The 25,705-nt window shown below is 39.8% G+C and overlaps 1 pseudogene; it reads right to left on the bottom strand.

Moving 5' to 3' along the window:
* Positions 1-9,846: 9,846 nt before the first annotated feature.
* On the bottom strand, positions 9,847-10,480 carry LOC118901119 (annotated as a pseudogene).
* Positions 10,481-25,705: the final 15,225 nt, after the last annotated feature.

The raw sequence follows: 25,705 nt of genomic DNA, 5'->3' as shown, positions 1-25,705 counted from the left end.
CAGAGTAGAGTTTTGTAGAAACTCCTAGAGGAGATTTCAAACCAATTCCCAAATCCATCAGGACTTGTTAGGATCTGGGAAATGAACTGATTCCTCCAATGAGGAAATGCCACATCTACTGTGTCTATTCTATTACTGGGCTGGCACCTGGGGTTAGCAGAGATACCCTGGTAACAAAACACTTTGATAGCATCGTGTCCTGTGGAGTGGTACTCTGAGAGTTACAGCCTTCTTGGTAGAATATTTTCTCCTTTATATATCTCCTTGGGCCTTTAAAATCCTTTTAAAACTCAGAATCATATTGATATAGACTTTATGGGAAAATCCAGACTCTTAGATTGATTATCTAGTCAAGAGGAGAGCTGCAAATATTTTAGAACCATTCTCGGCAAAGGGAGAAACAGCATTCTAGGGACAGCTACTGTATTACTCACTGCTCTCTGCAATGTGAGCTCAGTTGCCATGAGAATGAGGCCAGTGAGGCTAGAGTTGTATGTTCAGGTCTCCAGGGTACAGTCATTTTGACTCTACTTCGTGGCCTTATATGAGCATTCCAACCCCAAGCTGCTCCTGATCATAAGGAAAGCAAACAAGTGGCTGAAACGATGTCTCAAAGCTCAGGTCTTACTGACCCCTTAGACAGACAGAGCCTTTCCTGTTCTAACGACCTAGGGAACTGTAACTGTAGCATGGCCGAAGAGTCTCAGCATTTTCAGTTTTTGCTGTAAACCTTGTCAAATGCAACCACCAGTTACAACTCACCGAAGTTAGATATTATATCTGGGCAGAGGTCCCTACAGATCCTTGATCCCAGGTACCAAATTTGGGTGGATTCAAAGATGCCTGGGGCCCCAAGAAAAAGCTCAAGAAGATTTAATATTTTTTATGCATAAAACAGTGGTCTGGACTTCCCTGGCAGTCCAGTGGTTAAGACTCCACGCTTCAGTGCAGAGAGCAGGGGTTCTATCCCCGGTCGGGGAACTAAGATACCACATGCCTCGGCACAGCTAAAACAAAAACAAAAACGAACAGTGATCTTCCTCAACTACATGGGGGATGGGCACTGCCCCTGGAAGGAGTATTTGAGAATCTCTGAGAGAAAATATTCATTTTTAAAGTTTATTTAATATTATAATATACCTTGGGAATTGGATATTAAGTGAACTTTTCCTGTTATCTCAAAGTTTCAGCAGAAGCTTTGTAAGGGAGAAAACTTTTCCTCTACCCTTCTAGGTTCTTCTGGCTGCTCTATTAGTTAAGTTACCATAAGAGAGATTAATAGGAGATAAACAAATTTAATTACGTATGTATAGGAGCCCCACAAAGCCAATGAGAGGTTCCTGACAGATAATTGAGGCTTAGATGCCTTTCTGAGCTAAGAAGAAGGGGGTAGGGTCCTGGGGCTTCTAAGGGAAAGAAAACAATTCTCAAGAAGATGGCAAGAGCAAAAGTTTGGTAAACAAATGTTTGCCTTGCCATGTAGAGACAGTGGGAGACAGAGAGGACTTTGAATAAACAGGCCCTGCCCAGTTCCCCCCAGCCCATCACACTTAGCCCATATTCTCTGTAGTCATCTCTGGTGATAGCATTCTTCCTGGACCAGGCCCTTTATCTATGGATTAAAGATCTAAATGTAAGGCCAGACACTATAAAACTCTTAGAGGAAAACATAGGCAGAACACTCTTTGACATAAATCACAGCAAGATCTCTTTTGACCTACCTCCTAGAGTAATGAAAATAAAAACAAAAATAAATAAATGGTACCTAATTAAACTTAAAAATTTTTGCACAGCAAAGGAAACCATTAACAAGATGAAAAGACAACCCTTAGAATGGGAGAAAATATTTGCAAATGAAGCAAGTGACAAAGGATTAATCTCCAAAATATACAAGAAGCTCATGCAGCGCAATATCAAAAAAACAAACAACACAATCCAAAAATGTGCAGAAGACCTAAATAGACATTTTTTCAAAGAAAACATACAGGTGGCCAACAAACACATGAAAAAATGCTCACTATCACTAATTATTAGAGAAATGCAAATCAAAACTACAATGAGGTATCACCTCACACCTGTCAGAATGGCCATCATCAAAAAATCTACAAACAATAAATGCTGGAGAGGGTGTGGAGAAAAGGGAACCCTCATGCACTGTTGGTGGGAATGTAAATTGATACAGCCACTGTGGAAAACAGTATGGAGGTCCTTAAAAAACTAAAAATAGAATTACCACATGACCCAGCAATCCCACTACTGGGCATATACCCAGAGAAAACCATAATTCAAAAAGACACATGCACCCCAATGTTCATTGCAGCTCTATTTACAATAGCCAGGACATGGAAGCAACCTAAATGTCCATCAACAGAGGAATGGATAAAGAAGATGTGGTACATATATACAATGGAATATTATTCAGCCATAAAAAGGAACGAAATTGGATCATGTGTAGAGACATGGATGGACCTAGAGAGTGTCATACAGATTGAAGTAAGTCAGAAAGAGAAAAACAAATATCGTATATTAACGCATACATGTGGAATCTAGAAAAATAGTAGAGATGATCTTATTTGCAGAGCAGAAATAGAGACACAGATGTAGAGAACAAATGTGTGGATACCAGCTGGACAAGGGGGAAAGGTGGGAGGAACTGGGAAATTGGGATTGACACATATACACTATCGATACTATGTATAAAATAAGTAACTAATGAGAACATACTGTATAGCACAGGGAACTCTACTTAATACAGTGTGGTGACCTAAATGGGAAAGAAATCCAAAAAAGAAGGGATGTATGTGTATGTATAGGTGATTCATTTTACTGTCCAGTAGAAACTAATACAACATTGTAATGGAACTATACTCCAATAAAAATTAATTTAAAAAATAAATTCTTTTAGGCAGTTGAGGGGGAGGGGAAAAGCTCTTCCTAAGTCTTTTGAGCCTCTGTTGTCTTCAACTCAAAATAATCCATTGACCAAACTGGCACATTCTGGGGAGGCACATTTTGAAACTGAAGGCTAAATCCCTTCAGTTTCAGGGAAATGTGAGGCTACCTCAGGATGGCCCCATCTTGCTGCCATTGCCCATGACCCACTTCCAGACTGTCTGAGAAAATACGGGGCATTCAAGTTTGAAAGAGACTTGGGAGGAGGGCAGGGTGCTGTGCATTTCTTCTTCTTGCCTCCAAGAAGGAGGGATGCGGAAGGGAGAGACTGAACCTTCATCTGAAGCCAGGTGCAATAGGCTTCAATGGAACCACTTGGAGAACTTGACATACATCCCTGGAGTTGGGGGGACATAGAGCTTGACACTGAACTCACACCTGAAAAGTCTGAAGTTGAGGGGTTGCACCTGGATTTGACAGGGTAGAAAGTGCTTCAGCAGGTCAAGAACACAAGCATATTTCTCCTGGGCTAGAGTGGACCCTGCAGATTAAACCTGGGCATGGGTTGTTGTCTTGAAATTGGCCATGCCCAAGAGGGCCTTCTGATAAGGGTGAGGGGACCACAGCGGGAATAAGCTACAGATGAACCTTCAGATGCAGAAGCAGAGTCTGGGTCCCCTAAGGAGGCATCACCTACATCAAAGGAAGTGGAGACAGCTGATCCCAGAGGCAGGAGGGTACAGAGGGGGTAAGGGTGGGGCTTCACCAGAGAACCCAAAATGGTTCCCCAGAAGGAAAGAGGATGCATTTGGAAACTGGCACACCCAGATTAAAACTGTACTCATCAAGGACTGTTCCTGCCCCTTATGCTTCTCCTTCACCCCTGCTCCAAACCTATAAAGGCTTCTAAACTGCAGCCAGCAGGTGGGGGAAACGATAACAAGAGACAGAGAGAAGAAACTGAGGCATCACCCCTGCAGATCTTGATTTCATCTGAGCAGAAAGGAGGGAGGAGAGACATTTTCAATCCCATGAGAGTTTAGAGTTTTGATGTTTCACTGAACTGGATTATTTAAGATCTGAAAACAAGGAGAACATTCTTTTATTACCGAGAATGGCAAGAAAAGCTATGAGATCTGCCAAAGATTTCAGCCAAGGGACAGAAAATAACAATCAGAGAGGATTTGCAAGGGCAGCGGGGAGAAAAAACTACATTGCTTTTGCTTGCACCCTGTGGAGTCTGGATTATTCAATACACTGGTTATAATTTTAAATTTTTATATATTTTTTCTAAAACAAACTACAGAAAGGGTTGAGATACTTATGTATATTAAAGGGGGTGTGATATAGTGAATCATTAAACACCCTCCTTATATAGAGAAAATGTAACACAAATATATAATATTCCCTGTGCTATACTATATATCTTTGTTCCTTATCTATTTTATACATAGTAGTTTATATCTGTTAATCCCATACTCCTAATTTGTCCCTCCCCTCTTCCCTCTCCCCTTTGGTACCACAAGTTTGTTTTCTATATCTGTGAATCTGTTTCTGTTCTGCATGTACATTCATTTGTATTATTTTCTAGATTCCATGTATCATACAGTATTTGTCTTTGACATTTCACTGAGCATAATATTCTCTAGGTCCATCCATGTTGCTGTAAATGGCAGAATTTCATTCTTTTTTATGGTTGAGTAATACTCCATTGTATATATACACCACATCTTCTTTATCCATTCGTCTGTTGATGGGCACTTGGATTGCTTCCATGTCTTGGCTCTTGTAAATAGTGCTACTATGAACACTGGAGTGCATGTATCTTTTAGAATTAGTGTTTTAATTTTTTCTGGATATACTCAGGAGGGGTCATATGTTTAAAACAAACAAAAAATAATTCAGCTCTAAGCTGCTGGTATTTGGGGATGATAATGATAATCTGGGGATAGGAAAGAATAAAGAATAATGATAATGATAATAATAATAGTAATGATAATGGTAATATAGGTATAAATTTTTTGCCTTTTATCTCAAGTCAAAGAATGTTTCCCATTTAGGCAGGTGCTCAAAGGAAAGGACTGTCTTTTTTTTTAAACATTTCGTTTTTGTTTGTTTATTTTATTATTTAATTTTTTATTTTTGGCTGTGTCAGCTCTTAGTTGCAGCACACAGGATCTTGGTCGTGGCATGAGTGCTCTTCATTGCCGCGCGCGGGCTTCTCTCTAGTTGTGGCGTGCGGGTTTTCTCTCTCTAGTTGTGGTGCGTGGGCTCCAGAACACATGGCTCTGTAGTTTGCAGCAGGTGGGCTCTCTTGTTGAGGCGTGTGGGTTCAGCAGTTGTGGCACGCAGGCTTAGTTGCCTCGCGGCACTTGGGATCTTAATTCCCTGACCAGGGATCAAATCCACGTCCCCTGCATTTCAGGGTGGATTCTTTACCACTGGACCACAAGGGAAGTCCCGGAAAGGGCCGTCTTTTAATTCTCTGCATGGAAGAGTGTGTTTGCATAGAATTTTATCTTCTCTTCAGAACACTTTCCTATAAGTCATTTTATTTTGCTCCCTAACAACTATGTGAAATCCATCTATAAACTGATGCTATTAAAAAGGAAGTGAAGTATAGTGGGTGTTATTATCCATATTTTTCAGATGAGAAAGCTAAAGTCAAGTGAGTTGTCCCGAATTGACCAGCTGGTTAGTATAAACTCCTTGAAGGTAGATACAGGGTCTTAAAAATCATAGTAATTCAGCACATGGCACAGTGCTTGATACAGGAGAGGTTCTCAATAGAGGTTTGTTGAATGAATAAATGAATGTATGAACCAGGGACAGAGAAGACACTGGGACCCAGCTCAGCCTACTTCTAGTCCAGTGTTCTTCCTGCTCACCAGTGTCTGGACACACAACTTATATAGAATTTATGTAGAAGAGGATCTGGCTGCAGCCCTTAATGTTCTTCTGCATTTCTGGTGACCAGAAGGTTGTTTTAGGACCATAGGATACCTGAGGACAAACATGGTTTGGTAGATGCTGGGGTCATCTGTCAAGTACTGCCAGGTGGAGAGAGAGAACTGAAGTAGCCTGTGACTTAGTGACCTGGCATCACCCAAAACTGCTTGGCTCACTCAGGGTGGGTGGAATTGTGTTAGGGAAGCTCATGCCTATGGAGGGCAGAGGGGTCTGTGTGAGCATGCCTGGCTGAATCCCTGTAGAAGGTGAGTTGGTCAAACTTCTTTCATTAATCACTTATATTCTTCATTTGGTAAAATTGTATTGAAGATGTACTGTATACCAGACACTACTTAGGAGAAGGAAAACCTTCTACAAATGGTGAATTTTTCTTCCTCTGGACACCCCATCATCCCCATTGTCTCTGACCTACTTTGGGCCAGAGAAGATAGGTCTGGAGGTCAGAGGCATAGGTCCTGGTCCCATGTCTGTCACCAACTCCCTGTGAGATCTTGGGTAAGCCCCTGTACCAGATTTCTTTGAATGTCCCCTACAGATTTACTTTCCACTCTCTTCCACCTTGCTCCTTGCCCTGCGAGGCTAGCCTGAATGAACTGCATCAGTGGGGCCTCTTTCCTTCTGGCTTTGGTTGAATTCAGCAAAAGTAGTACACTGGCTGGAGTAGGAGTGAGGAGAGTGAGGTCAGGGTATTTAGTCCTCTAGCTCCCACCTACCCAGATCCCTTCCCATACAGTGCCCCTGGTTTTAGTAACTGCTTCTTTCTCCTTCAGACATGATGGTAAAACTTTCCCACTGATTCTGGCTCTGTTGCTTTTCCTAAGACCTGGCCACAGCTTTATTATAAACAGACCCTTTATTAAATTCTCCTTAATTACCCCTCTTAATATAGTCAGTAAATCCTTCTGAGCCTGTTTCTCGATTTGCATATCATAATGTAGGGAAATTGTTATTATTTTAATATTATAATAGGTTTTAAGCAAAATTTCTCTTCAGGAGAGAACCATCTTGTCTTGGAAGAACACTGTGCTAGATAGTTGATGTATTGTCTATTGCTGTGTAGAAAATCACTACAAACTTAGCAGCTTAAAATAGCACACATTTATTGTCTCACAATTTCTGTGGGTCAGGAGTTTGGGTACAGCTTAGCTGGGTCCTCTGATTAGGGTCTCACCCAACCACAAACAAGATGTGGTCTCATCTGGAGGACTGAGTGGGGGAAGAACTGCTTCCAAGCTCACTTAGATTGTGAGCAGAATTCATTTCCTTTTAGTGGTAGGACTGAGGGTCCCAGCTTCTTGCTACATCTAGAAGCTGTCCTCCACTCCTAGAGACCATACAGTTCATAGAAGCTGCCCACAGTTCCTTGCCTTGTGGACCTCATGATATGGCTGCTTACTTCATCAAGACAGCAAGGAAAGCCTCTAGAGGGAGTGTGCTAGCAAGCCAGGGTCTTACATAAGGTAACATGATCACAGAAGTGACATCCCATCACCTTGGCCTCATTCTATTGATTAGAAACATGTCACAGGTCTTGTCCACACTCAACAGGAGGGAATTATACAAGGGCATGAATGATGGGAATTGGGGTTCATGAGGGCATCCTAGAGATTCTGTCTGCCACATTTGGGAGAGAAGGTAAGTCCTACTGAGGACTTGGATGTTGGGTATGGTCAAGATTTGAAATGACTAATTTAAATAAGATATCCTTAAATTGGTGAGGGAGGGAGGGGAAGAGGAAGAGGCAGAGAGAGAGAGAGAGGGAAGGGGGAGTTGGGGGCAGGGAAGGCATTTATTAAGGCACCTATTAAGCCTAAGATGACCATATGTCTTGGTTGCCTGGATCAGTGTCAGTTTAAACAACAAATTATACAATCACCAAATTAAGGCCCTCCTATGTGTCAGGACCTGCATAGTCAAAAGAGAAACTAAGACAAAGCTTTCTATGTGTTTCTATATGATCCTTATCACAAATGCTGTCAGGTAAGTATTGTTCTTCCCACCTGACAAATTTCAAAAGTGAGGCTCAGAGATGTTAAATAATTTGTTTAAGATCACACTGCTGTTAAGTGGCAGAGCCAAGATTCAGGTCCATACCTGTCTCATCCTAAAACTTGTTTTCTTTTCATTCTTTTTTCATCCTAATGTACGAGGGATGTTTGGGATATTTATTATAAGCCAAGTTGAACTGTGTACTGCTTATTTCCCCATAATATATCCCTTTTACAGAGAGCTTTAGGAACTTGCCTAACTTCACACATCAATTTTAGTTTAGAACCAAGTGAATTATGGTTTGAATTAATTAGGAGGCTTTTGGTTGCAAGTAGCAGAATATCTGACTAAACATGGCTAAACAATGGGAGTCTATTATCTTATATAAAACGAAATCTAGATGTGAGAAGTTCCAGAATGTTTAATGATGCTTAAGCTCTTGGTCAGCTAGACTGCAATTTTATTGTTTTTCTCCTCATGGTCACAAAATAATTGCTACCATTCTAAACATTATGCCCTCATCAGACAATATCAGCAATAGGAAAGGATTTTCTTCTCATATGACTCTCTCTTTCATCAGGGAATTTAAAAAATAACCTCCAGCTGACTTTCCCTTATAATTAATTGACCCCCAATGTATCACACTTTTATACTTAAGCCAATGAAATAAAGGGAAATGAGATTACCAGGACTGGCTTAGGCCAATTATGATTTACTCCCAGAGGCAGAATTGACCTTCCCTGAACATTTTGCTGCCTGATGCTTGAAAGAGTTTGGCATTCTAGTAGTGTTGGAGAAAGGAAGAAAAGTAGTTGGATCCACAGTGTCTGCTACAGGGTTCTATGCCAAAGGCTTATAACAGTGAAAGCCTCATAACAATGGACCTGCCTGGGCAAGGTCACTGTGCTGAGTCACTGCTTCTTATGGGTTGGAGGGGACACTCCTTAATAACTACTGCCTCTCTGTCATCCCTGCCAGGTGGCTTAATGCAAAAAGTTAGGTTCAAGTTTCTGACTTTACACTTGTGATAAATAACCATCATTCTTTGGTACATGGTGTTTTCCATAAAGCATATTATTGTTCCAAATTCTTACTACTTTGCTTCAAATATTTTTGAAGAAAGAACAATATGAGTCATCTTTCCCAGGATTGGAAATGTGAGTACCTCCCTTTGGAAACAGCACACAAATATGTAACTGAAAATGGCAAGCACTCTCATTAGCAATTTGTGTTCCTGGTATAACAGTAACACAGTAATATAGTCATAATAGTAATAATTAATAATAATGATAGCTACCATTTATTGAATGGTGCCAACCACTGGGCTGAGAATATTTATACACACATTTATTTTTTTCTTTTCTTTTTTTTAATTGAAGTAGAGTTGATTTACAATACTGTGTTAGTTTCAGATGTACAGCAAAGTGATTTAGTTATACATATATATATTTTTTCAGATTATTTTCCATTTAGATTATTATAAGATATTGAATATAGTTCTCTGTGCTGTTCAGTAAATCCTTGTTGCTTATCTGTTTTATATATAGTGGTGTGTGTTTCTGTTAATCTCGTACTCCTCCCCCCTGCCCTTTCCCCCTTGGTAACCATAAGTTTGTTTTCTATGTCTGTGAGTCTGTTTCTGTTTTGTAAATAAATTCATTTGTATTATTTTTTAGATTCCACATATAAGTGACATCATATGGTATTTGTCTTCTCTGTCTGAATAATTTCACTTAGTATTATGATATTTTCTAGGTCCATCTGTGTTGCTGCAAATGGCGTCATTTCATTCTTTCTTATGGCTGAGTAGTATTCCATTGTATATATGTACCACATCTTTATCCATTCATCTGTTGATGGATACTTACTTAGGTTGCTTCCATGTCTTGGCTATTATAAACAGTGCTGCTGTGAACACTGGGGTGCATACACACATACATTTTTTTTTAATGTACTGTTATCTTTAAGTACAAGTCATGTCACTTAGAGATCATTTTATCCACTGCTCTGTTTGGCCGCCAGTCTCTTGCCTCTCTCCTCAGCAATGGTAAGGTGGATACACTTTCCACGGGGAAGAGAGATCCATGGTTTGTTGCCCATTGTCAGATTTGATGAAGTCAGTAATATTGTCAGTCTCCAAATCAATTTGAATAGTGTCATTCATCTTGATGAGGGGATCAGGGTAGCGGATGGTGTGAGCATAGTGGGTCACCAGATGAAGGATGCCTTTTGTCCCCACAAAGATCTTTCTCATTTTGCACAACTTATACTTGGCCTCCTCTGGTGTAATACGATGAACAGCAAAGCGACCCTTGGTTTCATAGGTGAGACGAAAATTCTCTCCAGTCTTGTCAATGCTGATGACATATATAAAACCAGCAGAGTAGGTTATATCAGTGTGGATATTGCCATCAATCTAAATGAAACGCTGCATGCAGATCTTCTTTACTTCATCTCCTGTTAGGGCATACTTAAGTCTGTTCCTTAGGAAAATGATGAGGGGGAGACATCCCCTCAGCCTGTGGGGTCCTCTAGGTGGACGAGGAACAAACACACCAGTCAGTTTATCCAGCATCCAATGCTCTGGAGCCGCTATGTGCTTCAGGTGCTTCTTGGGACCATGAGCCATGGCTGCGCCAGGCATGAAAAGAGCCACACATACATTAAAAAAAAATAAATTTATTTATTTATTTTGTATTTTATTTTTGGCTGTGTTGGGTCTTCGTTGCTGGGTGCGGGCTTTCTCTAGTTGCGGCGAGCGGGGGCTACTCCTCATTGCGGTGCTCGGGCTTCTCACTGCGGTGACCTCTCTTGTTGCGGAGCACAGGCTCTAGGCGCGCGGGCTTCACTAGTTGTGGCACGCAGGCTCAGTAGGTGTGGTGCATGGGCTTAGCTGCTCCGCGGCATGTGGGATCTTCCCCAACCAGGGCTTGAACCCGTGTCCCCCGCATTGGCAGGTGGATTTTTACCCACTGCGCCACCCGGGAAGTCCCCACACATACCTTTTTAATCCTCATAACAATGACATGAGATAGGGTTGAATATCCCCATTCTATACACAAGAGAACTAAGGGGGAGGTTATGGGACTTGTCCAATTTTACACAGCTGGGAGTTAAGCTTTGAATCCTGTCCACTGATTCAGAGCAAGCCTGCTGAATGTCTGTGGTGTGCTGCTGTCACTGAGCTCATGACCTCACCTGCTACAGATGAAGAACAAGGGTGTGCAAAGGGAGTGGGAAGAGAGATGTCTTCTAAAGGCTGAAACTGATCACCATGGGGGAGGATTTCAAAATTCATTTGTAAGAAGACAAATCTCAAGTTAGAGTTTTAGAGAAACATTATTGTATTGTCAAGGCTATCTGGGGTCAAATACAAGCTTTACCATTTTCTAGCTGCCTAGCCTGGGACAGATTATTTCTGCTGTCACTGTCTCCGGGTCTTCATGTGTAAATAGAGATAATAATAGTCCTACTCCATAGAACTACAGGGAAGATTAAATGAGTTAATGGACATAAAGCACTTAAGACCATGGCTGAAATTTTATGTCATTGATAGGATGTTGAAATAATGGGGGAAATAATGTGAGTCAGATGAGCTTGGGTTTAAATCCTGACTCAGCTACTTAGCAACCATGTGACCTGGACCAAAATGTTAGACTCTGTGTACCTAATGTATGACTTGTGTTAATAAACAGGTTTTAAGAATAGGACCTGTTTTAGCACTACAGCATTACCCCTTCCCCTACAATCATTTCTTCCTATTTTGATAGGTCTGATTGATAACAATCAGGTTAATGCTGATTATTAATGCTTATGAAAATCAGGTTGATGCTGCTTTGAGTATAGCAGCTCAGATTCCTCTACCTTAAAGATAAGTAGACCTCAGTATATTATCTCAAATTAATGTCTGGCCAAAGGATTTTCACAAGTGAAACAATTAGTACTGAATGGAGGGGGAAATGTTAGTAAAGGTGATAACAGTTATACACTAGGTATTTCATCCTCTGAATTTCTCAGCAAAGGAATCTGGATACTGAGTAGGAGGCAAACATATGTGCCTAGTTGCTGTTGCTGCTTGTAATAAATACCTTTAAGCAGAAGTGCTGCTGCTATTGCTACAGTTTTGGGCAGTCCCCCGAGTGTCCCAATACTTTCTTCTTCCAAAATCATTCCTCCTCCCTATCTTAAATAGATTTTTTTAGAGTATATGGTTTCTTTAGAGCCCTGTTTTGGGCCAGATGCTACATAAGAGTGAAATCTGACAAATGAATTCACTCAAGGGTGTTAGTGACCGGTATAACTGCAGTTTACAGTGAGTGACCAGAAAGAACTGCAACTTACAAAATTAGATACATGCATTTCTAACAAGAGTCTGGGTGGGTAGAGATGTTAGAGTGGGAGACTCTCTAAGGCTCCTCCCGTCTCACGTGGTCTGCTTTCCATCAAAAAGCTTCCATTGGCCCCGGTGGACTAGACTTCAGTATATGCACCAGTTTACACCCCAAGCAAGCTAAGAGCAAGGTAGGACTCCAGTGGGGCTGTAGAGATTCACTTCCTTTGGTTTTATCTCTTCATTTGGGGCAGGGTCTTTTCCCTGGACACAAGCCAAGCACATTCAGTCACACCAAAATATCTTTTAACCTGAATAATATGAACAGTTATAGCTATAATTTTATCTTACAATTATTTATTTTTTTTCTGTTACCTAAGGTTAAGTCTGCCCCGTGGTGAAGTTGTTATTTTGTAAAATTTTTTATTATGAGAGACCCAAACTCCAAATAACTCAGGCCAGAAGACAAACTGCTGTCCTGAAATTGCTCAAGCTATGGCCCAAATGTCCACCTACCTTTAAACTTTATGGAGATAGGCTAAAAATATTTCCACTTTGGTAAGCGCCAGGGGTTCAGATGAGGACTTACGGGAATCATGATTTGCTGGACTGCCATTCTGCTTTCTGAGATAAAATGGTGATGAATTTTTAAGCCGAAGACTTTTTACAATGCAACTGACAGGCCAAAAGCAATTTTCAGTTTTTCACAAGGATCCAGGGAGTAGAACTCCCTACCACACCAATAAGCATTTCTTGGCAGCCGCTAGCTAGATGTGCCTAGAGCTCTCGGCAGAAGCTATAATAAACTTGTCCTTCTTCCCTCTATCACACCAGCCATTCACAGTTGATTTATAGTGCTTTCTGAGAAAGGCAATTCTCAGTCCTCAGGGACATCAAAGTGAAAAGCACACCAAATGAAGTGTTTAATTTCATCAACCCAAGAATTAAGTAAAAAGTCTTTTTCTCTGTAGGGTTTATAATAGCAAAGTAGCCTTCTGTTAGAGAGACTTGATTACATGAGCCCTTATAAAATAAACTTCTGGCATAGATTATGTGTCATTTAAAATTGTAGCAGAGAATAACATTAGAAGGTAAACCTGTTCAATTCATTCCTTATAAGACCACATGCATTTTTTTTTACCATAACAAATAGATCCTATAATATATCAATATGATAGAAGTTTATTTCTTTTCATTTTTTAAATGAACAGACTCTTTTTTAGAGTAATTTTAAGTTTATAGAAAAATTGATTAGGAAGTACAGAGTTCCTACACACTTCCTCCACTGCCTCCCCCACGCCCCAGAGTTTCTCCTATTATTAACATCTTGCATTAGTGTAGTTCACGTGTTGCACCTGAGCCTATACTGATCCATTATTATTGACTAAAGTACTTAGTTTACAATAGGATTCACTCTCTGTGTTGTCCATTCTCTGGGTTTAAACAAATGTATAATGTATGTCGTATCCACCATTCCAGTATCATACAGAATAGTTTCACTGTCCCAAAGATCCCTGTTCATCTATTTATTCCCTTCCTCCCCCTGACCCCTGGCAACCACTGAACTTTTTCTATCTCCATAGTTTTATCTTTTCCAGAATGTCATATAGTTGGCATTGTACAGTATGTAGCCTCTTCTCACTGGTTTCTTTCACTTAGCAATATGCATTTGTAGGAGAGCAAAATTGGCCCTCCCAAAATGTCTCTTTGGCTTGTGGTTTATTTCGAACGGAAAACAATCAAGGCCCGAAAGACTCAGGAAGAAACTTTGACCTCTCTCTTAGCTGCCCAAAGCATTTAAAGGCCCTGTTCCCGGAACAGAGCTGTCAGCAGGGATATATGGAAAGAACACGGGCCAGGTGTGGTGGGGGAAACTTGGCAGGGCCTGGAGATCAGAGTCCGCTCTGTGTCCCATTGCCTTTGAGTGGCCCAGAAAACATTTGTTTACCAAACATTTGCTTTTCCAACTTCATGTGAATTGCCTTCCTCTGCTTTGAAGTCCCAAACTACTACATGAAACACCCTCTTTTGTCTTTAGCTGAAGAGGGCATTTAAGGTGAGGGTTTCAGCCATTTTGGTGGGTTACTCAGTTTTCCTGGGTCTCTCCCATGTACACATGTTATTAAACTTTTGTATGATTCTCTCCTATTAATCTCCCTCATGTCAATTTAATTCTTAGACCAGCCAGAAGAACCTAGAAGAGTAGAGGAAAATTTCTTCCTCCTTAAGTTTCATCCAAGTCTTTGCGTGACTTAACAGTTTATTTTTATTGCTAAATAATATTTCATTGCATGGATTACAACAATTTGTTTATCCATTCACTTACTAAAGGACATCTTTGTTGCTTTTGGTAGTTATGAATCAATTTGTTATAAAAATTTATATGCAGATTTTTGTGTGAACATGTTTTTACCCCAGTTGGGTAAATACCAAGGAGCATGAGTGCTTGTTCATACATGAAGGTATGTTTAGTTTTATAAGGAACTGCAAAACTGTCCTCCAAAGTGACTGTAACATTTTACATTCCTACCAACAATGAATGAGAGTTCCTGTTGCTTCACATATTTGCTAGCATTTGGTGTTGCCAATGTTTTGGATTTTAGCGTTTCTTTTTTTTTTTTTTAATTTTTCATCTTAACCACTTTATTTATTTATTTATGGTTGTGTTGGGTCTTCGTTTTTGTGCGAGGGCTTTCTCTAGTTGTGGCAAGCGGAGGCTACTCCTCATCGCGGTGCGCGGGCCTCTCACTATCGCGGCCTCTCTTATTGCGGAGCACAGGCTCCAGACGCGCAGGCTCAGTAATTGTGGCTCACGGGCCTAGTTGCTCCGCGTCATGTGGAATCTTCCCAGACCAGGGCTCGAACCCGTGTCCCCTGCATTGGCAGGCAGACTCTCAACCACTGCGCCACCAGGGAAGCCCTGGATTTTAGCGTTTCTAATAGGTATAGAATGATATCTCATTGTTGTTTTAATTTGTCCACATGCATTTTGAAATGTCTCAAAACATATTGCTCCCTCCTGATCTGGGGTTCTTAACCTGGAGTTGAGAGATGGGATTTAACCCCTTTGTGAAATGGTGTGTAAAATTGTGTGTGATTTTTCTGGAACGTGGGACTTACTTTTATTTTTAGACTTTATAAGAGATTTCTCAATCACAAACATGAAGAGCCATCATTTTAGAGTATTTTATCATTTTTAAAAAAATGTAAATCACTGTTACAATATTATCAGATTCCATGCGTTTTAAATATATTGATTTATTTATTTTTGTCTATGTTGGGTCTTTGTTGCTGCACGCGGGCTTTCTCTAGTTGCAGTGAGCGGGGGCTACTCTTCGTTGCGGTGCACAGGCTTCTCACTGAGGTGGCTTCTCTTGTTGCATAGCACGGGCTCTAGGCACACGGGCTTCAGTAGTTGTGGCTCGCGGCTCTAGAGTTCAGACTCAGTAGTTGTGGCGCACTGGCTTAGTTGCCATGGCATGTGGGATCTTCCCCGAACAGGGCTGGAACTCGTGTCCCCTGCATTGGCAGGCGGATTCTTAACAACTGTACCACCAGGAAAGTCCTATGCTTTTTAAAAGGTTAGACTACAGGCAATTACGTTCATGATCGTCCAACACATTTGTAGAACATCTTTAATGTGCCAAGCATAGTATCAGGCACCACAGAGTCAAAGCTCAAAAACACATGATCTCTGGGACTTCCCTGGTGGTCCAGTGGTTAAGACTCTACGCTCCCAATGCAGGGGGCCCGGGTTTGATCCCTGGTCAGGGAACTAGATCCCGCACGCATGCTGCAACTAAGAGTCCACATGCTGCAACTAAAAGATCCCTCATGCTGCAAGGAAGATCCCACGTGCCACATCTAAGACTGGGCACAGCGAAATAAATAAATATTAAAAAACAAAACAAAACAAAAAACATGATCTCTGTTCTTAAGAAATTCAGGCTGGTGTAACTCATATTATCAGGAAGACTCAAAGACTGCTGTGTCACATTCACAATTACCTCTGGATGCTCAGTCCAGGTTGTGCCAGTAGATGTCATTGTCGTGTAGGCCAGCTAACTGATCAGCTACCCCAAAGACAAGGAATTCAGAAATGTCTTTTTTTCCCCTTGATGCATGATGCACATACATGTTAAAAAGACATCATGTAGATTTTTTTTTCTCTTATTGACAAAGACATAGAGCCACCATAAGTATAAAATTGTGGTTATTTTGAAAGTTAAAGGAGATTTTGAAGCCTAAGTAAAAAATATTTCTGCAAAAAGAATATACATAACCAGTAATATTATAAGTCTATAATATATAATGTAGCTTGCAACTTGAGACTATTAAGCTTTCAACATGATCTTGAGGTTTATTAAAGCTTCCATTTAAACAAGCAACAATTACCATTACTTATATTTAATACCATCTTGCTTTTCTCCTGTAAAACCCAAAGACAAATTGAATACAGTGAATACAGTAGCAGTGAAAGATTTAAATTTTAGTGTTTATGACATATGTTGTTTCAGAGAGTATTATTCTGTTCGGAAATAAGAATTTTGTACAAGGAAAAGCTGTACAAAGTAGCTTTTTAAAGTGCTCATTCATTCATTAAATAAAGTATGCTGGGCTTCCCTGGTGGCGCAGTGGTTGAGAATCTGCCTGCTAATGCGGGGGACACGGGTTCGGGCCCTGGTCTGGGAGGATCCCACATGCCGTGGAGCGGCTGGGCCCGTGAGCCGCAGCTGCTGAGCCTGCGCGTCTGGAGCCTGTGCCCCACAACGGGAGGGGCCGCGATGGTGAGGGGCCCGCGCACCGCGATGAGGAGTGGCCCCCGCTTGCTGCAGCTGGAGAAAGCCCTAGCACGAACCGAAGACCCAGCACAGCCAAAAATAAAATAAATAAATAAAAATAAAAGTAGCTATAAAATTAAAAAAAAAATAAAAATAAAAAAAAAATAAATAAAGTATGCTAATGCCCAAGAATTTTCAAGCCTTGTACTAGTATTGCAAATACAAAAATAAATAAATTATATGCCCTGTCCATAAGGAGATTATATTCTAGTGAGAGAGAATTTGGATTTTCTTTTGTTTTTTGTTTTTTTGAAACAAAAATTAGGATAGCAATTGCATAGATGAAGACTCAGTTGGAATTAACATGTGTTTTTTGGCTAGTCCCAAGCCAGGAAGAGACCAATGAGGTACACTAATATACAACTGTGCCAAGGCTTAGAGTTTTTTCTTTAATACTGAGGGGCTGGGGTTCTGGATTCAGTTACCGAACCAATGAGTATGTCTACCTTACTGCTTGTCATCCATATCCTAAAGAGGCTTTGTTGATACACACTATTTTTCATATAGGGAGCCATTTTGAAGAGGCTCTTTTGTTCTTCAAGTAAGTGGGTGAAAATTGTACTGAGAGTGTTGACATAAGAAACTCATTATGTTTTTAAAAATATTTATTTATTTATTTGGCTGTGCTGGGTCTTAGTTGTGGCATGCGAACTCTTAGTTGCAGCATGCATGTGGGATCTAGTTTCCCAACCAGGGCTCAAATCCGGGCCCCCTGCATTGGGAGCATGGAGTCTTAAGCACTGCGCCACCAGGGAAGTCCCAGGAAACTCATTTGATGAGGCCAGCATTATCCTGATACTGAAACCAGACAAAACCATTATAAGAAAAGAAAACCTGCATAAACAAATTCCCAACAGAGTATTGTCAAATCAAATCCAACAATATATAAAAAGGATAATACATCATGATCAAGGGAGTTCATCCCAGGATGGTAAGCTGGCATAATATTGAAACAAAATCAATGTAATTCATCATATCAGTAGACTAAAGAAGAAAATTATATGTGATCATCTCAATGGATGCAGAAAAAGCATTAAACAAAATTCAGTATCCATTCATGATATAAACTCTAAGCATGCTAGAAATAGAAAGAAACTTCCTCAACTTAATAAAGGACATCTATGAAAAGCTTAGAGCTAACATTATACTTAATGGTGAAAGACCAAATGCTTTCCCCTATGATCAGGAACAAGGGAGGATTGTATACTCTTACCATTGCTATTCACCATCTTACTGGAGGTTGTAGACAGTGCAATAAAGAAAGAAAAAAATGCAAAGAGATTGAAGAGGAAGAAATAAAACTGTTTGTATTTACAGGTGACATGACTGTCTATATAAGAAATCTCAAAGAATCGACAAAATAGCTACTGTAACTAATACGTGAATTTAGCAAGTTTGCGGGATACATGCTCAATACACAAAAATCATTTATATATATATATATATATATATATATATATATATATATGTATATATGCAAAAGTTGGAAGGTGAAATAAAAAATATCACTGCACAATAGGACTAAAACCATTAAATACTTATGTATAAACCTAACAAAATATGTGTAAGTTTTGTATGCTGAGAACTATAAAATATATATCTCTGAAGAAAGAAGTATCTGAGTTCATGGATTGGAAGACTCAATATTGTTAAAATTCCTATTATTCCCTAATTGTTATAGATTCAGTGTGATCCTAATAAAAATTCCAGCAGATTTTTTTCTTTTCTAGAAACTGGCAAGCATATCCTAAACTTAAATAGGAAAGCAAAAAGTATAGTCAATACAATTCTGCAGAAGAATGGCTAAATGAATGGTGAAACAATTTTGAAAAAAAGATAAAAGTTGGAAGAATCACACTACTACCTGATTTCAAAACTTGCAAGCCAGAGTAATCAAGACAGGGTGGTACTGGCAAAAGGACAGACACAAAACAATGAAACAGACTAGAGCAAGTGTTGTCAAACTACAACCTAAAAGCCTAATCTGGCCTGCTGTCTGTTTTGTAAATTAAGTTTTGTTGATACAAAAAAATAGCCAGGCTTATTTATTTACATATTGTCTATTACAGCTGCTACTATGCTGTAATGACAGAGTTGATTAGTTACAGCAGAGACTGTAGGGCCTTTGAGCCTAAAATCTTTCTTATCCTTCCCTTTACAGGAAAAGTTGGCCAACTCCTAGAATAGAATCCAGGCATAAAACAACTCATATATGGTCAATTGATTTTTGGCAAACATGCTGAGGAGAACGTGCAAACATGCAATGGAGAAAGGATAGACTTTCAATATGTGCTGTTGCAACAATAGATGCTGGACGTATATGTGCAAAAATGTGAACCTTGACTTATACCTCAAATTGTATTAAAAATTTAACTCAAAATAGATCATAGACCTAAGTGTAAAACCTAAAGTATAACATTTCTAGAAGACAATAGGTGAAAATCTTTGTGAACGTGGGTTAGGCAAAAGTTTTGTAAAGAGCATCCAAAAAATGCAAACCAGAAAAGAAAATGTTGATAAATTGGGCTTGATCAAAATTAAAAACAGCCAGTCTTCAAAAAGCAGTGTTAAGGACTCGCCTGGTGGCACAGTGGTTAAGAATCTACCTGCCAATTCAGGGCACACGGGTCTGAGTCCTGTTCCGGGAAGATTCCACATGCCACGGAGCAACTAAGCCCATGCGCCACAACTACTGAAGCCTGCGCATCTAGAGCCCGTGCTCTGCAACAAGAGAAGCCGCCGCACTGAGAAGCCCATGCACCGCAACAAAGGGTAGCCCCCGCTCACTGCAGCTAGAGAAAAGTCCACGCAACAATGAAGACCCAATGCAGCCAAAAATAAAAATGAACAAAACAGAAAAAAAAAAACAAAGAAACAATGTTGAGAGAATGAAAGAGAAGCCACAGACTGGAAATAAATATTTACAAAACACTATCTAATAAAAGACTGATTTCATTAATGTGTAAAGAACCCTGACAGCTCAATAATTTACAAACAGACAATCTCATTAAAAAAAAAATGGACAAAACATTTGAACAGACATTTCATACAACAAGAGATACAGAGGGCTAATAAACACTGAAAAGATCATTAGCCATTAGGGAAATGCAAATTAAAACCACAATGAGATATCATTACAGGTCTCTTAGTGTCAGCGAGGATGCTGCGCCACGGGAACTCTCATACGTGGCGGGTAAGATGAAAAACGGTGCAGCCACTTTGAAAAAACAGCGTGGCAGTTTTTTATGAAGTTAAACATGTACTTACTACATGACCTAACTCATCTTCTAGGTTTTTACCCAAAAGAAATAAAAATATTTGTTTACAAAAGACTTGTACATAAATGTTTATAGAAGCCTTATTCATAACTACCAGAAAAGATACAAACAACACATATGTTCGTTATACGAGAAGGGATGAGTAAACTACAGAACATCCACGATGTGTGCACACGTACTGTGATACGTTGCATACGGTGGAATTCCATACTATGGAATACTACTCAGCAACACAAGGGACAGATCTCAAATGCGTTATGCTAACCGAAAGAAGCCAAACTTATAAGGCCACATGCTATTTGTTTTAATCTATGTGACACTCTGGAAAAGTTAAAACCATAGGCACAGCTGTAGGCTGGGGAGTGATCGCAAAGGGGCACCAGGGAACTTTTTGGGGTAGTAGAAATGTACCCTATCTTAAATTGGGGTGGTGGTTATGTGACCGGATGTATTTGTCAGAATTCATAAAATCATACATCTAAAAAGGTGAATTTTGGGTATTTCCTGGTGGTCCAGTGGTTAGGACTCTGTTCTTTCAGCCGCGGGGAGTGGCCAAAAAAAAAAAAAAAAGTGAATTTTACTCTCCGTAAATCATATTCCAATAAATATGACTTTTCAAAATGGCCATCAAGTAGAAGAACGATTTTGAGTGAAAGTCAAAAAGCTGACTGTCTTGTGCTGGGAGGAAATCCAGGATTCAAGCTAGAAATTTAACACCAATTCTTTTTTATTTATTTATTTATTTATTTATTTATTTATTTATTTTTGGCTGCGTTGGGTCTTCGTTGCTGCACAAGGGCTTTCTTTAGTTGCGGCGAGCGGGGGCTACTCTTTGTTGCGGTGCACGGGATTCTCACTGCAGTGGCTTCTCTTGCTGTGGAGCACGGGCTCTAGGCGTGCAGGCTTCAGTAGTTGTGGCACGTGGGCTCAGTAGTTGTGGCTTGCAGGCTCTAGAGTGCAGTAAGCTAGAAATTTAATTTAGAAGAAATCCAGAAACCCATATAAACATTTCCATAGTCAAACTTTTGGATCTGTGAGGTCTCAGGACATATACCTTACAAATATCAAGGGGCTCTGGTATATACTATAAAGTACAAGAAGCTGATAAGAATCTATTTTTCACATAAGAGACTTATGAGCATACAAGGGAGGAGGTTGGTAACTCTCCCTCGAGGCTCAGGACAAGCCTAGTAGAGATAATGATGTCACCTCTTAAGTAGCTTCTTGAAGGATGAGCCAAGGATAAAATTGAAGAGAAGAGCATTCTAGACAGAAAGAACAATCTCATCAACTAAGACTTGAGGGGGTAAGGTGTATTCTAGGAAAGATAGGTATTATATTTTTGAAAGATTGAAGAACAGTTATTCATTGTATTGCGCTTTTAAACTTTTCTCTTGCTTAATTTGTTCCCTTCACTTATTCCACATATTCCTGAGCACCTACTTTGTGCCAGATACTAGGTAACCTTTAAGGAGTTAAAGATAAATAAGCTGAGATTTCTGTTCTCTAGGAGCTCATGGGCACACACACACAACTTACTAGTATAAGATTTTTAAATAGGGATATGTGCATGCATGTGCAAGTTGCTCAGAGAATAGAGGGTCTAACTCAACATGGTGGCTGTGAGCAACCGGCAGTGAAAGAGTAAACAACCAAAAGAATATGCAAGCTGAGAGTTGAAGTTTGAGCAAGGTTTGTCAAATAGACAGAACGAATATCTTGCAATGCAGAGGGAATAGCATGTGCAAAAACACAGCAGCTGAAGAGAACATGGTACTTGGAGAAAATGGCAAGTCATTTAGTAAGGCTAGAGAGCAAGGGACAGGGTGCATTTGAATGTCTACCTGAAGAGCTGATATGGTTAGAAACGTGGACAAGGGTCATTGCCAAGCTAAGGCATTTGAACGTCTTCTGTAGACAGTTGAGAGCTACTGAAATTTTTTTTTTTAATTTATTTATTTTATTTATGGCTGTGTTGGGTCTTCGTTTTTGTGCGAGGGCTTTCTCTAGTTGTAGCAAGCGGAGGCTACTCTTCATCGCGGTGCGCGGGCCTCTCACTATCGCGGCCTCTCTTATTGCGGAGCACAGGCTCCAGACGCGCAGGCTCAGTAATTGTGGCTCACGGGCCCAGCTGCTCCGCGGCATGTGGGATCCTCCCAGACCAGGGCTCGAACCCGTGTCCCCTGCATTGGCAGGCAGACTCTCAACCACTGCGCCACCAGGGAAGCCCCTACTGAAATATTTCACCCAGAGTAATGAAATGATCAGATTTGAATGTTAAAATGCCACTTTGCAGTATTTTGCAATATAATTTGAATAAAGAAGAAACTAGAGATAAAGAAACCAGTTTGACAATTGCTGCAGAAATTAATTGAGGGATGCTGAGGACTTGGCCTAAGGCATCTGAGAGATAAAACTGATGGACTTGGCAATCACTTGAAAGTGTGTGGGAAGAGAAGTGGTGAGGGAGAAAAGGGAATTGAGTATATCTACCAGTGCTCTGGTTTGAGTAGCTGAATGCTGAAGCCATTAACTGGGTTGTTATAGAAGAAGGAGCAAGTTATAAACATAATTGTCTAATGAGAATAATTTTTTCACATAGGAGAGCTATGTGAGTTGAATACACATAATTAAATAAATTAAATTTAAGTACAAATTTAAACTAGAGAAAGATGTCAATAAAAAAAATTCTGGATCCTATTCCCCTATTCCCAGCCAAGGACATTTTTCTTTGCCCCTTCTCATTCAAATACTGAAGCAGAATGGAATTTAAGACCTTACAAATCATGTTCAATTTATTCCTGAACTATTTTACTAGTGATACAATGGTTACCTTAGAAATGAGATAAATAGAAAGTTGTTTCTTTTTGTGCTTTGGATAATTGTCTTCTTGCCTAGGAAAAGTTCTGATCTCTGGCTCTCTGTGAAAGGGTACCACCTTTTGTTTCGTTAGTTCTCTTCATTCGGCTTTGAGATTTCCATTGAAATCTCAAAACATGTTCCAAGTTTCTTTGAAATGCCTACGTCTTCAATATCTTGTACAATTATAACAATAGTTACTGAGTGTCTACTATGTATCAGGCACCGTGCCAGGTGCATTAGAGATATTATTTCTTTTAATTCTCAATATTCTTATAAGGTACAAATTAATTATTTTAAAGATGAAAAAGAAACTCCATGAGTTTAACAATCTTTTCACTAACTGGTTAGTGAAAAGAGCCAGTATTTGCACTCTGGTTTACCTGGCTCCAAATCCTTTGAAATTTCCATTATGTCACACTGATTAGGTCTATATATAGAAAAGCAAAACGTTTTAATGGAAAATTTTAAACATAAACAAAAGGATAGGGGATAGTATAATGAACTTCCATTTACTTTTCACCCAGCTTCTCCAATTATTAATTTATAGCCAATCTTGTTTCATCTTTACCCATCTACTTTTTCTTCACTCCCTCCCTCTACCACTGAATTGTTTTGTAGCAAATCCCAGGAATCATATCATTTCATCTGTAAATATTTTTGTATGTAGCTTTAAAAGAGAAATATTCTGAAACAACAACAATGAAAACTAACCACAATATCATTATTACACCAAAAGAAGTAGGCAATAAATTCCTTAACATCATCAAATATACAGTCAGTGTTCATATTTCCCTGATTGTCTTATATATTGCTTTTTAACAGTTGGTTGTTTGAATTAGGATGATTGGAGCTAAATTTTACTTGAGGCACATTGTTTAAACTAGCCAAAATACCGCCTCATTTTGGCCAGTCTATCATCACATCCACATACATAGGAGCTAGGAGGAACTTCATGGCAAATTGTAAGTGAACTACTGAGTCAGTGAGTGACCTGTGGGTCGCTCTCTCTCTTTCTTCTTTATATTGAGATATAATTGACATATAGCATTATATTAGTTTCAAGTGTACAATATAATGGTTTTATATTTGTATATATTGCAAAGTGATCGCCACAATAAGTCTAGTTAACACCCATCACTACATATGGTTAAAATTTTTTTTTCTTGTGGTGAGAACTTTTGATATCTACTTTCTTAGCAACTTTCAAACATACAATATAGTATTATCAACAATAGTCACCATGCTGTATATTACATTCCCAGGACTTGCTTATTTTATAACTGGAAGTTTGTACCTTTTGACCCCCTTTACCTGTTTCTGATATAGACCAAGATAGACATGATCAGAAGTCAATCCCACTGGTGATCTGTGTGAAATGAATCATCACTTTGGCACCTTAACCAATGTAAAAAGTTTCACAATGTTTGACTGCCTAGGACAAATCAGAGTATCTTGTATTCCTTTGCTAACTGCCTCAGAAACAAGATGAAGAATTAAATTAGTATAGAATTTGAATGTATATCTTCTATCAGATTAAAATGTCACACAATAAAAATTTTAAGAGCTGTACAGATTTCGTTTCTACACATCTAGTAATGCCCAGGTATCAGGATTTGCTTCACAGTGTTCAAGTTTTTGCATTAGGTGATGTTTGTCTCCAGTGCCCTCCCTTTCTTTGTCTTTCTTCCCCAACTGCCTTGTGGGTCTATGTTTCCTGTGTCTTCCTAGAGACCCCTAATAAAGCACTTACTTAGGCCTGGTCGGAACCCAATTTCACCTGCTGTCTAAAATTACCCATCTTTTACCTCATCCTCCAATCAAAACCTCTTTCCTCAAGGACAAGCAAATGTAGTAGAAAGACTGTGGGCTTTGGAATCAGGCAGACATGGAGTGGAATCCCATCTCCACCACTCTGTGACCTTGGCCAAGTTGGCTAACTTCTCTAAGCATTGGTTTTAAGATTAACCACTGGGTTATTGGCAGGCACAAAACATTTTTGCACCCTATTACTTTCAGGTAGCATCTTCAACCAAGCTCTCTTTTGTGTGATGAATCAAAAAGATTAGTCCAGGTCCCAGGCCCTGGACAGGGGATCAGTGTTTACAAAGACTAGTGGTAGAGACTCAGAGGTGGCCAGAGAGAGAACATGCTGTCAACCAGGCTTTCTGTGTTTTGTTTTATTTTGTTTTTAACAGAGACCAAACTCATATGCCAACTGCCCACAACTACTTCCCCAAATCACCAAAACAGAGTGGGAAAAACTGCCCTCCCTAACTCTACACACCCCTTTTAGGCTATATATTGCCTTTTCATGACTGGCAGTCCTTTTCTGGGTCCCTCGGGATGTTCTCTGATTTGGAGGAAGGGGGAGAGAAGGGAGGGGAGCACAAGGTATTATTTGCTTCATTCCACCACCCATGAGTAAGGGCCCTGCCTAGAACTATTCATACCAGGAACTAGAAGAGAACAACCTTCTAAATATCCACAGTTATTGGTGTTTCATAGCATGGCCAAGGGCAAGCAGTGGTTGATCCAGGACTGCC

The sequence above is a fragment of the Balaenoptera musculus genome, chromosome 9 (genome assembly GCF_009873245.2).
Source record: "Balaenoptera musculus isolate JJ_BM4_2016_0621 chromosome 9, mBalMus1.pri.v3, whole genome shotgun sequence".
NCBI lineage: Eukaryota > Metazoa > Chordata > Mammalia > Artiodactyla > Balaenopteridae > Balaenoptera > Balaenoptera musculus.
This window is presented reverse-complemented; position numbering and strand designations above follow the sequence as displayed.